Raw genomic sequence first — 18007 nt, 5'->3', positions numbered from 1 at the left:
ACAACCACCACCACTAATACCATCACCACCAATTCCAATACCACCACATCAGCGCCTCTCGCTCACTAGCAATAGCAATAGCAGGGGCACTGTACAAGAGCTGAGCTGCAACCAAGATCATCCCTCCCTCCCTCCATGCCTGCCATAAAGCACGGCCTGCCCTGCACCGGGAGGTGAAGCCAGGGCCATACTACAGCTGAAGTGTTTTTGTTAGGCCAAAGATAGCAATGTCATTACACAATGCCACACTGCCCACTTAAATTACGGAGAGGGCAGTGATAGCTCCCCCCGCTCTTCCTCACGAGCTGTGACAGTGTAATCACAGAGTGAAAGGTTTTGGAGCACTTTATTAGTGCTTATAGCTCGGATCATATGCAACTCTCACTTCACACTTGGGCATATTCTCAAGGACCTATCGCCGAGTTACCGGCACTTTATCGCAGCCAAAGTCACGATAAATTTATCACCCGATTCACAAGCTGGTGCAAACAGCCCATATCACCAGTTTTCCACTGATAGCATCCTCAAAAAACATCGCCTCGAATGCCCCCGGCAACTATCGCTAATGAGATGCAGAGTAGGTGTTCCCGAGCAAAAAGCCTTTACAATACCATACCTCAACATTCTCAACGACCAGCCAGATCGATGATAAGATCACAAAACATGCGATTTGGCGCGTTAGCAGCAGGAAATTAACACCTGCTCTGACCTGGTGCAAAGTCAGACGACAACCGGCAACAGAAAAGGGAGCCCAGACCACAGCCACACCTGAAGGCCAACAGATGCCACGGAGCCTTTGATCATGCAGCTCGGAGCCCCAACAGGGCCACAACACCCACCGCCACCACACCCAGGACCGCCCCACCGTACTCTCTCCAACCCCCCCGGACCACCACAGAGGCAGCACAGATCAAGACAGCGGACCTTCAGGACACGCACCAACCTCACAGACCCAACACCAGAGAATGTCATTGCCCACTACAGGCTCAAAAGGACAACCATCCTTCGCATCCTGACCACCATTTCCCACAGGCTGATGGTACCAACACAGCGGACAACCAACGTCCCTCCGAAGACAAATCTGCTGGCCGTGCTGCACATGTTGGCCTCAGGGACCTTCCAACCAACAACCGCCAGAGTCGGAGGTGTCTCACAGCCAGCCCTATCAAAGTTCATCACAACTGTCTTGGATGCCATCATCAGCTTGGTACCCCAGTACCTATACTCCCCCCACACTGCATAGGAACAGCTGGAGACCAAGCAAGGCGTCTACACCATAGCTAGCTTCCCGCATGTGTCAGGGAGCAATTGACTGCACACATGTCCTACTTGTGCCCACTAGTGACACTGCACACAATTACCGCAACAGAAAGATCACGCATTCCAACAGGCACGCAACAGTGGACCACCTCGGAATCGCCACCAACGTCGTCGCCAACTACCCAGGCAGTGTGCATGATTCCTACTTCTACTGACAGTCCATCATCAACCAGCGCTAACAGGATGGCACCCATGGAAATTCACTGCTCATTTTCAAGTACCAAATGAACACCCCACACCCCCCTACTCCACAATCATGCAACTCACAACTCTGGGAATGCACACATCACAGACTCACATTCAACATGCCAAACAACATTCCTACCCACCAGACAAGACAGCATAACTTACTGTGGCAACCTGGGCTAGCCATGTACATGAGCCATCAATGACATGGCACCTCAGCCACACAATAGCGGAATGTGGGGAGATGTGGGAACCAGGCATGTGCGTCGGAGGCAAGTGACCCATGAATGAGAAGGTACACAATGCCAAGTGTGGCGGAGATGTGGTGGACAGACTGCAGTATACAGACCACAGACATATCCATGTCCACATGCACTGCTGGTGTATGAAGTGTAGTGGACAGTGGATGCAACCATGTCACCCCAGCCAGTGGGGAAGATCCCGGAAATGTAGCTTGTGACGTCCCCCCCGTAAGCGTGTGTGGAGTGGACTGGCCGGCATACGACAGGCCAGCGTAGGGGTGTGAATAAAAAGCACTTAGCTCTAGGCGTTGTTCTCTTCCGGAATGTCCAACGTGTCTGCCAGGGCGGCGCCCGCCATGAGGCCGACGCCATCGCCGTGAGCGGTGTTGCTTGCAACCCTGTGAGCCTGCTGCACCCCGGCCGGCTTGTACCCGAACCTGTCTTGCCCGCCCCTGTGCAGCCAGGCCTCACTGCTCTCCTGCCGACACCGACGTGTGTCAAGGAGGGCCCACCATGTGCCGGCGCAAGCCCCAAGCCTGAGGCACGCGAGCTTAGCAGCCTCCTCAGACCATCACAGCCTCTGCAACACAGGCCCGCAGTACACCTTCCTCGTTGACATACTCCACCAGCCTACACAGCTGCCAAGTAGGTCACACATTTGGAACTGATTCTTGATTACGCAATGGCAGAGTACACACTTTATGGCAGAGTTTATAACACTGTACTCCCTTCGACCAACCAACTCTGCGCATAGCATCCGCACAACACCTGTCTGTGGACCCTTGCTGACTACTGCCTTCGGCCTACACTGCGGTTGAGTAGGTCACACAGTTGGAACTGAGTCTTGATTTGTGTATGGCAGAGTTCATATCATTGGATGCATGGAGAGGAGTAAGAGGAAGACGTGGTGCAGTCCGGAGAAAAAAGGATCCTCGTTACAGAAGTGATTGAACACTGTCAACAACTGCTCTGGTGTCACTAACTCTGTGCATCGCGAGCCAACGACACGTGGGTGTGGGCCCCTGCTGACCGCTGCCTTGGGCCTACACTGAGGTCGAGTAGGTCACACATTGGGAACTCAGTTGTGATTTATTTATGGCAGCTTTTATATCATTGTACTGGCCTAATCGCAAACTGCATACCCCTTCAGCTCCGGTGCCAATAAGTCTGCTCCCCGAATGCCATGGACACTTTCTGGTTGAACTTTGGTGAAAATGAGGCTGTAGCATTCCACTACTCAATTTGCCGCTTCTGATTGGCTTCTACACTCTGCATCATGCCCTGGTGGACACCTTCCACTGTCTCCCGCAACCCTCTGCCACATTCACCTTGTACATCGATGAGGACCCACTCAGCTCGCGTGGCCTTATATCACTGCACCGCAATCACCGTCCCTTGGCAGTGTGCCTGTGCCGGCCATAGTGCATCCAGGGCCACTAACTCTGTGCAGCTCAAGTGTTGGGGGCCAGCCGTGGTGGCGGGTGCTTCCTGCTGTGTTGTATGTGCAGGGGCTGGGGCCTCCTCTATGTGGCTTGGCTGCCCTGCTCCTGGGGGTGGGTTGCCTGAGATGTCCATGGGCTGTTGTAGGTCGTCGGTGTCGAAGGTGTGGTGGTCCTCTCCAGCATCACTGATTAGTAGTCTGGTCTGCTCTGCTGGTGGTGTTGTTTGTCCCTCTGCAATGTGAAGGGGAGATGCATGTTGACATTGTGTTGACATATATGTTGGTATGTACAAATCAATGGGAGAGGAAGGGAAAAGTAACTAAGGAGCACTCCTACTCCCCTCGGATACTGTAGTCAAATCAACAACGGAGTGTGCCAAAGAAGTAGATGAAAAAGTAGACAAAAAAGTATGCTCTTCGTCTACTTTTTTGGCACACTCCTTTGTTGATTTGACGACATGTATGTTGGTGCATTGTTCTAGTTTACATGCAGACTGTATGACAATGTACATTGTGACTGTTTGGGAGGTGCTGTATATTTGATGCGGGACAGGGGACCTTTGGACTACAAGACGGATGTGTGGTTGTACATGTGCATTTCCATCTCACAGTTTCCTGCTATGCTATATGCTAATTGGCCTGTTTCTGCGCTTAAGCGGACACAGTTGTGTCCTCTGTTCTGCAGTGTCTGTCTTGCACTTTGAGCCACATTTTCGTCGGATGTGCTGTTATTGCTATGTTTGTGTGCTGCAGTGTGCCACGGGGATCAGGGACATGATCGAGGGTCATTGTGGGTGTGTGGTGTGCTACACATCGTTGTGCATGTGTGCCAATATGCCCATCTCCTCCCGTCCCCCCAGTCCCTAGTCGTTACTCACCCTGTTGATGTTGTGTCAGGTCCTATCGAGCTGTGTCCGGACTCCCAACTCCTTGCGCTGTCTCCACCCTGATGACTGTGGCCTCCATTTGCTCCTGCTCCTCCTGTGGCACAGGTCGCCATTGCTGCCTCATTGTTTTCCCTAATACTGGCCCTCCTGTATATGATGTACATAGAATGTTTCCTTCGTATATGATGTACATAGAATGTTTCTTTTGTATTTTGTAAATATTGTGCACATAATTGTCACTCTTGTCACCTTGTCACTGATTCACTACTTCACGTTAAAGTTTATTTCATTGGTAACCTTGCGTTACAAGTAATATGGGGGTTCCTATATAAATGCTGAAATTTATATAAAAAAACGACATCACACCCTCCAAATCTAGCATCAGTGTGATTTGTACTCTTAGTTTGTGTGGTCATCTCTTGATTTATTTGTATAACAAAGCGATTGTTTTATTTAATACCCGACAGAACCATTGTTTTTTGTAATAATTCTACCCAGGTTCTGAGGGACACAGGGTCACCCCATTGCTTTTATAATAATGCCTTCCTGTTGGCAGCGGGTTTGTGCTTTGTTTGGCTTTTCACATCATGCCAGCGCATCTTGTCCTCCATAGACCTCCTCGACACTCCAACTGCATTCACGATTGTCATTTTGACGTTCTGTGGCTGGTGGTGTTCTGTCACCTCCGTGACGCTAATCTGGTTTTCCTGCGGACTGCACCCCGTCTGCCTCTTCCTCTTCTCCTTGGCCTTCCCTGACCACGAAATTCCTTGGTGGTGGTCTGTGGGGTTCGCGTTGGCTTCTGCACTGGGTTCGGGTGCATCCATGGTGCTACGTAGTTTCTTTTTTTCTCACTTTTTTTTGTTGCTTTTATAGTGCATTTTCCCGCGTGATGCATGGGAACTGCAGGCTGGTTTTCGCTGCTTTTTGTGCATTCGTATTTCGCATTTTTGTGGTGTCGCGTTGACTTTATCGCGGATATTTTACGCGTTATCATTTATTTCATGGTACCGCCGGCTTGAGAATGGCACGTTACCACGGTATTATTTTCCTGCGATAGTGCAAAGTCGCGTTAAGCTAATTTTGCGATGATTATCACACGTTCTTGAGAATATCCCCCTTTGTGTCTGTGTAATTTACAACACTTACACATCTTCTTCACTGCGCTATTTATCACTACTTTGAAGACGTCATAGGCCAGTCTCATCCTCTGATATTTACAATCTAACAAGCGGTCGATAAGGCCCTTTATTAAAATGCAATAGGTCTCGCAATTGCGAGAGTTTAAGCTACTAGTATTGTAAATGACAATGCCTTTTATTTATGTTTTAAAACCCAAAACATAAATAAAAGGCATTGTCATTTACAATGCCAATAGCTCAAACTTGCGTGAATGCAAGACCTATTGCATTGCAAATGCTTGTTTTTTTACGGCACAGGGAGATAAATGACTTGCCCAGAATCACAGATTGTAACAGCAGCAAGCCTACCCTTCTTGTTGGACTCGCATCCCCTCCTCACATCCTGAACAGTGGACTCAGGCTCTCCCAAGTATTGAACAAAAGACTTATGGGGTTTGTTAGGAACATAGGTGACTTTAGAGTTCCTATCGATGAATGGATCGAAAGTCTGATTGCAATCACCCGCTAGGATGAAGTTATCATCTATACAATGAGTGATTTGCTTGGCCATTGTGGACCAAAAGGAGGGTTTGCCACATGTAGAGGCATAAACATTTAAAAAAGAGACTGAACACCCTTTAGAGACAGCTTAACGTTTAACCATCTACCATTAGTATCTGATTCTTGAGATAGAAATGAGTATGAGAGGGATTTACGACACAGTATCATTACTCCGTTACATTTTCCATCTTCTGGGGAAAAGAAAACTTCACCTACCCAACCTCTTTTTAGTTTTAATGATTCAGTATCCGAAAGGTGAGTTTCTTGCAGGAATGCGATATCAGCATCTAATTTGGCTAGGTGAGACAGGACTCTTTGTCTCTTAATGGGGGAATTCATACCCTTAACGTTCCAAGTAATACATTTTAATGACATAAGTTATTAGAAGTAAATTGATCTAGAAATATGAAATAAAAACCCAATTCAATATAACAATGGTGAAAAATGTGAGGTAAGAAGAGAAGAGCAGTAGTAATAAAATCAATGTCACAATAAAGAAAAGTGTGGAAATTAGATAAAATAACAAAGTAAAAGAGACCATAGGAGAGTAGGAAGAGAACGACACCCAGAGAAAAAATAAGAAGAGTGTTTAGGGGAGGGAATAGGACAACATTTAGGAACAAAAATAGGATGAAAATACAAAAAGAAGACATACCTACATAAAGAAAGGTCAGGGGAACACGGTCAGGAAAAACACGAGGAGGAGGGTGGAACCACATGAAGTAGACGACACATTCAGGGTCAGCAAAATGGTGAACCAGGAAAAAGCCACGAAACAAGGGTACAAAATCTGTGTAGACAAGAAACAATGAAGTTAGGAGAAGTTGCTGGAAAGGACGTTAACGGGAATAACCAACGTTCACAATAAACATGCGTGTGGAAATTTTAAAACTTAGTAATATCAATAAATATAACAAATATTTGAAAAACTGGATAAATCAATTCATGGAACATCAAACATTATGAAGAGAGACCAAAGCCTAGAGAAGCTCAATTGAAGAAAAATACAGCCCCAAGTGTTAAATGAAGAAGAAGGGCCGAAGAATCCATAGCCGTTGTTTTACAAGAGTTTATGAAGCTTTGTAAGCGCAGAAGATCTTCGTACGTTGTTGTTCTGTTGTTGTAGGTAACTTTGAAGAGGCAGGGGTGGAAAAGGCCATATTGAGCCCCTATCGAACGTAGATCAGCTCTCATGTTTAGAAAAGCCTTACGTCGGTTGGCAGTGGCCTTGGCATAGTCCTGTGCAAAGAACAGAGATGAGCCTGACCATGTGATCCTTGGAGAAGCTTTGACCGCTGATAGCACTTTCAATAAGTCTGTATACTCTAAAAAGTATAAGATGACTCCTCTTGGTCGTTGTGAAGCTGAAGCTTGAGATGGAACTCAGCCCAATCTATGTGCGCGTTGGATGTTAAGCATCGTACCTTTTGGCATGTGGAGTAATTTGGGGAGGAATGATTTGAAAAAAGTGAGAGAGTCAGATCCTTCAAGGCCCTCCCCCAGGCCGTAAATACAAAGATTGTTCCGCCTATTGCGATTCTCAAGGTCTTCCACTTGTCGTTGGAGCGATGAGACTTGTGAATGTAGTTGAGAGACGCTGACACAGGGTTCTTTTAAGGAAGAAACACTTTGTTCCACTGAGGAGACCCTTGTTTCAAGTTGGGACCAGTTATCCGTTAAAATGTGCAATTTGGTATTGGTCTCTTCCATAAAGGGTCGGAGAGCTCTGATTTCCTCCAGTAATAGCTCCATATAAACTGGCAAAGTTGGTTTAGGTGGCGAGGGAGGATCCTTTTTTAGCTGTTTGGTGTTAGATTTCCCTAGGGGGTACAGAAGAGGAATCCATTGTAATCTCCAGGCTCTGAGGAGAAGACGCAAAAAAATCCTCTAGCTTGGAGAACTCAGAGAATATATTTGAATTCTTAACAAATATGTGCTTAGGTTTAATGGATGAGGAGTGTAACGCTTTTATTCTGCCCATAAATCACGTCCATGACACTCCCTTCTGAACGATTGTACATAAGGTAAAGCACTTTGAGATAAAAAATTATGCAAGATGATGAACATCCAAGGAAAAGAGAGACAGATTAGCAGCAGACAAACAAGGCTTCTAAGTGCAAGCATAGAAGAACTTTTGTTAATTTAAACAGTACAAATGTTGAAGCGCAATGATGCCTCTTTCCAAGTGAAAATGCAAAATGAATTAGAGCTACGCATTGTGGGAGCGTAATAATAAATACGTAGTGGTTGCAAAACAGGATTCAGCAGATGTTATGCAGCGTTGCTTAATGATGCTTAATGATGCTCCGTCGTAAAAAACAAGAATTCCCCAATTCTGGGTGTATTGAGGGCACAGGTAAGTAAATATTGTAATTATAATGTTTTATGGCAATATTATGAAGAGACATTGTAGTAACTCTTTAATAGGCACAAAATGGCTGCCCCTCACAGTGCGTTGTGAATGCCTCAGCAGAAATCAATTGGGAAACACTTCTTCAAGAAATCCCATCCCCAGCGTGAGTAAGCATTAAAGTCTCATTCCTGGGCTCATTTAAGAGACATGCGAGTAGTTGTAGAGATTAAAGCTTCCTTACCGCAATTTAATGAGGAGACGCGCAATCGCACGAAAAAACTAAATGGCGGCCGCGGCAAAACGGAGCCGCGATAAAACTTATTGCCATCAATAAATCTTCCCAGACAATGTTTATGGAGTCGCCGATGTTAACAAAACGCTCCCGTAGTCTTCATGAGTCCGCATTTGTCTCCTGCGGCAAGAAAAACTGCCTGGTATCGTGGAGTCTGCCGAGCACACTGGAGAGCCTACCCGTGTGCCGCCATACCTCTCGGGCGCCTAGCCATCATTTTGTCTTCTTATTTCAAGCACGGCTTCCCATTCGCCGACTTCTTTCTCCATCTTTACATCACCTTCCCCCATTCACCCCACCCCTCTCCTTCTGAATATATAATAATTATTTTTTTCTACACCTTCCCTTTTGTAAATACATATGTCTGCATAAGCCAGATCGGCAGTATGCATAATAGATGCATCCAGCAAGATTACAAATGAATACTACTCTCCTGGCAATGATCGACTAGCATCCCTTATGAAAGCGGTCATCTAAGCCACAGAACATTTATTAATGAATTTCTAATGTATCTGATCCTTGAAATGTGTAGTAGAATTGACAGTACTTCAAGATGTATTATTCATGATATAGGAGACTCCTGGAACTCGTTCTGCATGTCTCTTGGGCCTGGCTTTCGATATTATATAGTACAGGTGGTGAGTAATGAATTATATAAATATTGTAGCTCCGCGGGTTGACACCCCACTGCAGTGAATTGTGGTCAGGAATCAGGTTCAAAACGCAGTGAGCTGTTTCATCCTTTTCGTCCTTCCAAGGCCAATAAGGCAAGTACCATTCAATTGGGCACTACAATCTTTTGGGGAGTTGGTGATTTGTCATTGTAACATAAAGACACACTATTGTGTGGTCCTCTGTGATAGGAATCTAACCGCAGGCCTTCTACGTCTCCCAATTTATTGTATATTCATTCCTTCTTTTAATGTTGCTTTTTTAACCTCCTTACACATTTTCATTTATATTTCCCTTTGGTGGTGGTGGTGGTATTGGTGGTGGTAGTTTTGGTGGTGGTGGTATTGGTGGTGGTGTCGACATTGGTGTTGGTATTGGTGGTGGTGTTATTGGTGGTGGTATTGGTGATGGTGGTGATAATGGTGGTGGTATAGGTGGTGGTATTGGTGTTGGTGTTGGTGGTAGTGGTGGTGGTGGTATTGGTGGTGGTAGTTTTGGTGGTGGTGGTATTGGTGGTGGTGTCGACATTGGTGTTGGTATTGGTGGTGGTGTTATTGGTGGTGGTATTGGTGATGGTGGTGATAATGGTGGTGGTATAGGTGGTGGTATTGGTGTTGGTGTTGGTGGTAGTGGTGGTGGAGGTGGTGGTATTGATGGTGGCGGTGGTGATATTGGTAGTGGTGTTGGTATTGGTGGTGGTGGTATTGGATTGGTGGTGGTGCTATTTGTGGTGGTGGTAGTATTGGTGGTGGTGGTATGGGTGGTGGTGTCGGTATTGGTGTTGGTATTGGTGGTGGTGTTATTGGTGGTGGTATTGGTGATTGTGGTGGTAATGGTGGTGGTATAGGGGATGGTATTGGTGGTGGTGGCAGCGGTATTGATGGAGGTGGTAGTGGTGGTGGTATTGGTGGTGGTGGTATTGGATTGGTGGTGGTGGTATTGGTGGTGGTGTTGGTATTGGTGGTGGTGATGGTATTGGTGGTGGTGGTGGTATTGGTGGGGGTGGTATTGGTGGCGGTGGTATTGGTGGTGGTGGGGGTAGTGGTGGTGTTTGTGGTGTTAGTATTGGTGGTGGTGGTATTCGTGGTATTGGTTTTGTTGGTGGTATTGGTGGTGGTAGCATTGGTAGTGGTATTGATGGTGGTGGTATTGGTATTGGTGGTGGTGGTGGTATTGGTGGTAGTATTGGTGGTGGCATTGGTAGTGGCTGTATTGGTAGTGGCTGTATTGGTGGTGGTGGTGGTGGTGGTATTGGTGCTATTGGTGGTGGTATTGGTGGTGGTATCGATGGTGGTAGTGGTGGTATTGGTGGTGGTATTGTTGGTGTTGGTATTGGTGGTGGTATTGGCGGTAGTGGTATGAATCTGACATTAATAAATTGATATTGTCATTTTCGCAAACATTTGTTATTATTACACAACAAATGTGCTCCCAGGGTGATTATAGTGGCATTATATTGCTCGGTGTGATGGTGTCACACAATTGTGGCATACATTCATGCGAGGTGTACAGACAGTGACAGATGATCAGGTGTAGTCTATATACATCAGAAACAAATATTTGTGGTGGACATGTCAGATTCATATCAATCTCTACCTAGCCGTGAACAAGTCGCATGTACGATCTTACGAAGGCGACGAAACACGTGTTGGCTTGGGAACTACTGTTAAATCAGGAGTATTAAAAAGAAGAAAATCACAAGAAAGAAGCAAAGATTGATTTATTATGTTTCATGTAAAGTGACTTACTAACTCTGCAAATTGAAACTCTGCGTGTGCTTGGGTGTACTGCTTGCCTTCATGTCCGGATGCCGTAATGCCTAAAAAAAGGACGTAACAAAGTGCATCTTATGTCCTTTAAGTTGGAGCAGTTGGAGATGACGTAAATGATGTCTTTCTTCCCACATCCGCATAGACGACAAGTCGTAGTGCCTCCTTTCCTTTCCCATGGTGGAAGATGGGGTTTGATTGCAATTACCCCCATGAGCAACCTTAGAAAGTTTTCCTTCCTGCTTATCTTAATTCCGGCACTGAAGTAGGCTTGGGGTTTTGGCCTTACATAGTCACTGAGCACTATCCAGCCGTGTGCCTTTTTAGTAAGAATTGCTTTATCTTCTAAAACTGATAGCATAGATGTTGTTTTTCTCACTGCTTTTTGGAAGGAAAGATGATCCGTTGGAACGGCCCAAAGTTCAGACAGGCCCAGTAACTCAATGGATTCAAACAAGTAATCCCTTGCTGGACATTTTTCTTGATTGTGCAGGGGTTTCCAGAGGTGGGAGTTTAAAGATCCTGCTTCAGCATTTCGGATTTTGTGCCAGCATTTAATGTAGGTGCTCCTTCTTTTCACCGCTTGTCTTTGAATCCCAAATTCTAGCCGGATTTGAGCCAGGGAGACATATTTAGGGAGATGGAAAATAGCTCTGTGGGAATTGGCTATTATGACATCTAAAACTGCTGCATCTTTACCTTTTAGGGCCTCACTCCCATATTTCAATGTCGACAGCAATTTAGCCCTCAAGACCTGTAAGAAGGGGTCAAGCGTGAGGTCGGGAAGCCGTCTCTTCAGTGACTTCAATGATAAATACGTTGTTGTCCCTTTTCTTCGCATGGCCTCTAACTGAAGTTTGAAAGAGCTTTTGTCATCCATTAATATTCCCAGGTATTTATAGCTTTGAACTTGATCCAAACGTTGGCCGTTAAGGAACCAGCTATTGGTCTTCTTTTTTTGGTAATTAACTGCCATTATTTTGGTCTTCTTGAGGTTTATTTTAAGGGAGTTCCGGTTAGAAAAACTGCTTGTTGTATTTAATAGGTGCTGAAGTCCAATTGGTGTCCGACTGATTAAAACCAACAAGGCCGGACGGGCCGTAGCGGGCACCAGGCAATCCCCCGGTGGGCCGCAATGGTGGGGGCCGGTTTTGAGCCTCTGGGGGTCGCTTTTGTTACAGGGCCGTTTCGGCCCTGTAACAAAATCGGCCGAAAACCAGCCCTGGCAAAGAGCTCGGCCGCACCCCTAACCCCCGGGGGGAGGGGCGGGGGGCGGCCGAGCACTTTGCCTGGGCCGGTTTTGGTTACCAGTCCGGCCCTGAAAACCAAGTCATCAGCATATAGCAAGTTTGACATTAGCTTGTTTCCCAGTTTCGGAGCGTGGGATACACAACAATCCAGCTCCCCAGTCAGATCGGCCAAAAAGAGATTGAAAAGAATCGGGGCAAGGACACACCTCTGCTTGAGGCCTTTCGAGGTCATAATTCGTTTTGAGATGTGTGACCCTGCGCCTAGTTTGACCCTGATCCATGTGTCTGTGTGCAACTGTTTTAGCCGTTCCAAAAGTGTGTTTGGTATACCCCAATTTTCCAGTTTTCCCCAAAGTTTGGAGCGATCGACATGGTTAAAAGCGGCTGTGTAGTCAATAAAACACAAGAAGAGAGGCATTTTTGATACTTTGGCTGCATCCATTAACAACGTGAGAGCCAGTATGTTAGTTGTGGTTCCTTGGCCACTTCAGAACCCAGTTTGATTAATGGGGATAATGAGGTTATCTGAAGCCCAGGATGATAGCTCCCCCAGGATTGTTCCGGCGTAGTATTTGGCATCTACGTCAAGAAGGGCAATCAGTCACTAGTTATTTGGATTATTTCTTTTGCCTTGTTTAAAAATTGGGCTACTAATTGATCCTTTCCAGGATTACGGAATGGTGACTGTGCTGTTTAAGCCCTTGAAGACTGGTAATAGAGCCTTGCTCCAAAAGACGGCATCGTGTTTATACAATATCGGTGGAATCCCGTTTGGGCCGGGCGCTCCCATGTCTCTACCCTTGGTTATTAAGCCTTTTATCTGTTTTTCCGTGGGAGCATATCCTTCCTCTACAGTGGAGTCTGTAGAGTCTAAATCACTAGCCAACAGGATCCCCTGTTGCTTATGGGTGCTAATGCTGCTGACCAAGTGAGCTTTGGTGGTACGGTTTTGTGTCGCATTTTGCTTGTTTGGGGATTCAATTTCCGGTACCGCGATGCTCGCACCCTTGTTTGGTTCCCCTCCCTTGTTGTTAAAATGGGCGAAGAGGTACTCTACCCAGTCAGCCTCTGTTATATTGGGGCTAATGCCTGGATGGTACGGTCGCTCTAGCTTGTGGATTGTTTGCCAGAACTTAGCACTGTTGTGTTGCTTGGCATCGTGCAGTAATTTAGCCCATGTTTCGTCGTTCTTTTGACTTATTTTTCTCCACTTCCTCCTTCTCAGTAGTGCCTTCATTTGTCAAAGAGTCGACTGCAGCTCCAGGTTCCCTGGTGTTTTTCGCAATTGTCGAAGGGTTTGGTTTGCGGTGCGCTTGACGCTCTTAGTTTCCGGGCTGAAATTCACTTTTGTTAGTACGTCTTCTGTTTGTCTTGATTTGGTCCCGGTCCTGGTCGCAAATTTACCACTGAAGGTCTTAATTAAGTTTTCCCATGCTGTTTCTATTGTGGCTCCGGTATCTTTTTCTCTCTCAAATAAAGTTTTAGCAGAAGCTGATAGGGCTTCAATATTGTTGGCATTGCACCTTAAACGCTTTAGATTAGAAACTTCTTCGATTGCAATCGGGTTCCAGGTGTCTGGTGTGGCAGCTGACCTCGCATTCAGCAGTACTTCTTGTGGGAGATGATCACTCTGGACATTATCACCTATTTTAAAGGTTTCTATTTTATCAAACATGGCTAGTGTTACAAACGTATCATCTAAGTAGGAGGATATTTTTGAGGAGTGAAAAGTAGCAACTGGTGGATTATCCTCCAAGAAGCGGTCATTCAGTGCTCTTAGATTTAAATGTTCTAATTCTTGTAACAGATATTTGGCCCATCTTGAAGGTTTGCTAGGGTTTGCTTGGCCCTGAATCGGTATCCCCCAAAGTGATGTAAGTTCGTGCACAGGGCCTTCATCCTGGCTTGTCCCAAAAAGGTGAAGATTGAAATCACCAGCAACGATTATGTGTTCGGTGTCTTGCTCATCCATAATCCGTTTTATTTGATTTGACAGCTCCTTTACAGCTTTTTGTTTTCGTTTGGGGTGCACATAAATGTTAATTATTATAACGTTTTGTATCGTATTATTGAATTTAAACTTTATCTGTATTGCGTGGACTGCATTAGGTATTGTAATTTTCGCCTCTATGGGCTTTATTGAGCCCATTGTGGTTATTAAAGCCAACATCATTAATCCCCCCGAACAGCGACCAAAGTTAGAGTCTTTTGTTGCTGGAACGAAGTAGGAGGAATATCCTTGGAGCTCCTTGGTTTTATCTTCCCAGGTTTCCTGGAGAAGCATTAAATTGAATGTTTTCAGGTAGTTAACTACTTCGTAATCGACCAATTTGGCTGCCAGGCCGTTGATGTTCCAAATTCAGATTTTATTTGACCTTGCGCAGGTGGAGCTTGAGGGGTGTCACACTCTTGTCAGTTTGGACGATCTATTAATATTGTGTGTATTATTTGTGACCGAGCTTCCGGTCCCGCTTTCAAAGTTGGAATTAATGACCCTGAGCTTCTGCTTAAGTGGGCACCCTCTATACAAGCGGTAAGATCGCCAGGGGTTCTGCTTCTTGCCGCTCTTAATACTGAAGTGATCTTTTTGTCTGGGACGATGATTCTGGTTTTTAAAAACGGAGTTGGGTAAGGATGTTTAAATTGGACTGCCATTTTTATGCCCCATTGTTTGAACGTACTTTCCTCTTCCTTGATTTTATTCGTGATTTCACTTGAGCTCCATCTTGTCCTCATCACCTCCGTGCCCAGGCAGTTGTTATTTGGAAGGAATTCTATGGAAAGTAGTTCCGATGAATTTATGTTTCCCAGACTCGGGATGGAATTTAAGAGTCGTAGAATGTTCCCTCTGTTTAATATATCATCTCTTCCCCGTGATTCATATTCAGAAATGAGAATGATGCTGACCAATTCTTCGATTGTGCTTTCCTTGATTTTGTAAGTAAGGGATTCCTCCTGAGGATGAGACCTTGTATGCGGAAGGTTGTTCTGTTCTACTCCTTGAGTAGAAGATTTTCGAGAAATTGGTGGGAGGGCAGATAGAGACTTGGTTTTGCTGAGTGAGCAGCTTTCTTTTACAGGGCCCCCCCGTCAATTGTTTTTGATGATCCTCGTTTTTTGACAAGTGGCCTTCATTGGATGGTGCTCCCTGGGGTTGATCTTCCTTGATGTATTTTGGAATTGCTGAGTTTTTTACTATTAATATTGTCTCCTGCATCTCGGTCATTGTTGAGATGTTCCTTCTTGCTGGGTCATTTGCTATCCGTGCTAGCTCCTGCCTCACTTTCACTATTAGGTTCTTCCTTCTTACTGGACTCGATGGTAGCCCCAAGGTGACAGCCGTAATTGTCGGGGACTCTGTGGTGGAATGATCCAACCTGCCAGGCAAGGCGGAACAGAAACTGGACCCGGTTTCGTCAAAATCGCGGTCTGGTTCAAAGATAATGACAGGTGGTTTGCTCAATGTGTTTAAAGCAAGAGATAGTGGCTTCTTGTTGCGACCCTTCCTTTTTTGTTTATTACGAGCTTTCCGAGGTGTAGGGTTTTTATTTGAAGGAGCCATTTTTATTAGGGCCATTGTTGACGTTACGTCACTGTCTGCAGCAGTGTTGGAAGAGCTAGTTGCTGTTGGTTCAGTTTTTTATGGTTCAGACGAGGCGATCCCTACCTTGTACTGACCATCTGTAGATATAAGGGGCAATGGAGCACCAGTGGCGTAACAAAAGTTAAAGGGGCCCCCCTCCGTATTTTAATCGGAGCGCTCAGGCCTGAATACTGTGCTGAGGGGACCCCCTGCAACTGGGGGCCCCCCCGCACTGCCGGGGATGCGGGGGCCTGTGTTACGCCCCTGTGGAGCACTGCCTTTTATTTCTGATAGAAGATTCACTAACATAGTTCGCAGTGTCGTTAGCTTATCAATTATTGGTGCACAGGTGCATTCAAGATGGGTGGTTTGGTTGCCGTGCAGCGCTTCTTGTCCCCGCTTAATTAGGTTGTTGAGCTCTGATAGTTTTTTGTCGATCCCTGACGTGAAGTCGGCCAGTGTCTGAAGGACCGTAAGCTGTAAGTCCATTTTATGGGATTGATATTGTAAAGCTGTTGCTGAATATTGCATTGAGTTTAGAATTGCCACCCAAATTGATTTGATGGGCGTAATATAGCTGAGTTTGCTTCTTTCGTGCAATGATGTATTAATTGATACAGGAGGTGTGTTATTTTGAGCAGGTTTTAGATTATATGAAGCGACAAGCTCCTCCCATTCCTGTGAGGTCAGAAAGGACAAGTCCTTACTTGATATATGAGAGTCTTCAGAAGGAAACATCGTGAAGCATTCTGATGGCTTACTGGGCAAGGAGCTGTGGGAGAGCTCCAGGTAAACTAATGCACCCGGTATGCCTGGCTTTAATTTTTGCTGCTGGAGTGGGGAGCTGTTTTTTGGAGACAGCAAGAGAGCCATTCCCAATTTGTCTGTAAGCAGGATCCCCCTAGTGTATCGGCTCCAACTCTTGCTCCTGTTTCCTCTTCGAAGGTGCTTTCAGCTATCCTGATATCAGCGGAGCTTTTTGGTGTAATCTAGCCATCTGTCGTAGATGTGTTCCTTTGCACGGTTTTGTCTTGATTTTCAACTTGGTTGCTGAGTTGGTTACTGAGTTGGTAAGATGAAGTTAGGGGTCGGGTTGGGGTTCAAGTAACGTGGTAAGTGACATAGGAAGAGCCTGGTCGGCTGACTGGTTGGTTAACTGATTGGTTGGCTGGTGAGTTGGTCCAAATTTCTCTGGCTGTAATGGCGATTGCAACCTTTTTACATTCGCGCTTTTTTAATAGATTGCTGTACCCAGATCTTTCAAAAACGTGAATTTCGTGTAGATTTGGGTTGGAAAGTGCAAGGTTTTTTCCTTTGAGGGGCCCGTCGATGTTTATGAGGGCACAGTCCTCTTGACTTCCTTGTATTCCTTGCGTTCCTGGTAACTGCATCGGGGTAGCTAGTTGATGAGAAGCTGGTTCTGCCATTCTTGGTTTTGTGCTGACGTCATCCTCAATGGTGGGAGAATTTGTGCAAATTCAAATGATCCCCACGACTGGGATACTTTCTGTGAATTCTGTGCTTTTTTTGCAGTCGTGGGCCACTTGATTCTTCTTTGCCCACTTTTACGTCTCCTTGTTTTGTTTTGGACTTGGGCTTTAACTTTGACTTTAAGGGAGTCTTCCTTACTCGGCGCGATCTCATGATTGGCTCTGTGGACCGTATCTGGGTTAACACGTAAGGTATTGTAAGTTCAAGTGTGCTGTGTAGGTGGAAGTTTCCGGATGGAAGCTGAGCTGATGGGAGTGAGAGTGTCTACTGCTGTCCAGATTGCTGAGGCTGCTAGACACTGATGTTTATACACCCCACGCACTCCTCACACTCTCCCTTCCACCTGGGGGTACCAGCCGCAGGGGTGGGGTACCGGGTAGGGTGCCGGAGGGGTACTGGCTGCTGATCACGCTCCTCCCCTCCCTTCTTACTGCTCTCTACGCAACCCCAAACCGCCCCAGCAGCAATCCAGTAGACCAGCCTTTACCACAGCACAGCCCCCCCTGATGTCGCACAGTGAGCTGCACTACACTGCACTCCTAGACCGAGGATGGCCAAGAGGCTGATAGGGGGCTGGTGAGAGGGCTGATGGCAAAGCTGGTGAAGCCCTACGTAGCCCAATGTGGTCAGGGAAGCCGGAGGGTGAGGCGGGGACAGTTATCAATTGTTTGGAGGTTCACTACCCCTCCCTGCAGTATCGGTGGGGCGCAAGCCAACTGTGTCCAAGACCGTCCCGCCTCCTCAGCTTTTCTACGCTGTCACGATGGTGTTATCCCCGGTGGAGCCACATTCCCGCTGGTCTGAAAGCCGCCGCTACCACCTCTGCCTCCGCCACTTCC

The sequence above is a fragment of the Triturus cristatus genome, chromosome 5_1 (genome assembly GCF_964204655.1).
Source record: "Triturus cristatus chromosome 5_1, aTriCri1.1, whole genome shotgun sequence".
NCBI classification, from domain to species: Eukaryota; Metazoa; Chordata; class Amphibia; order Caudata; family Salamandridae; genus Triturus; species Triturus cristatus.
This window is presented reverse-complemented; position numbering follows the sequence as displayed.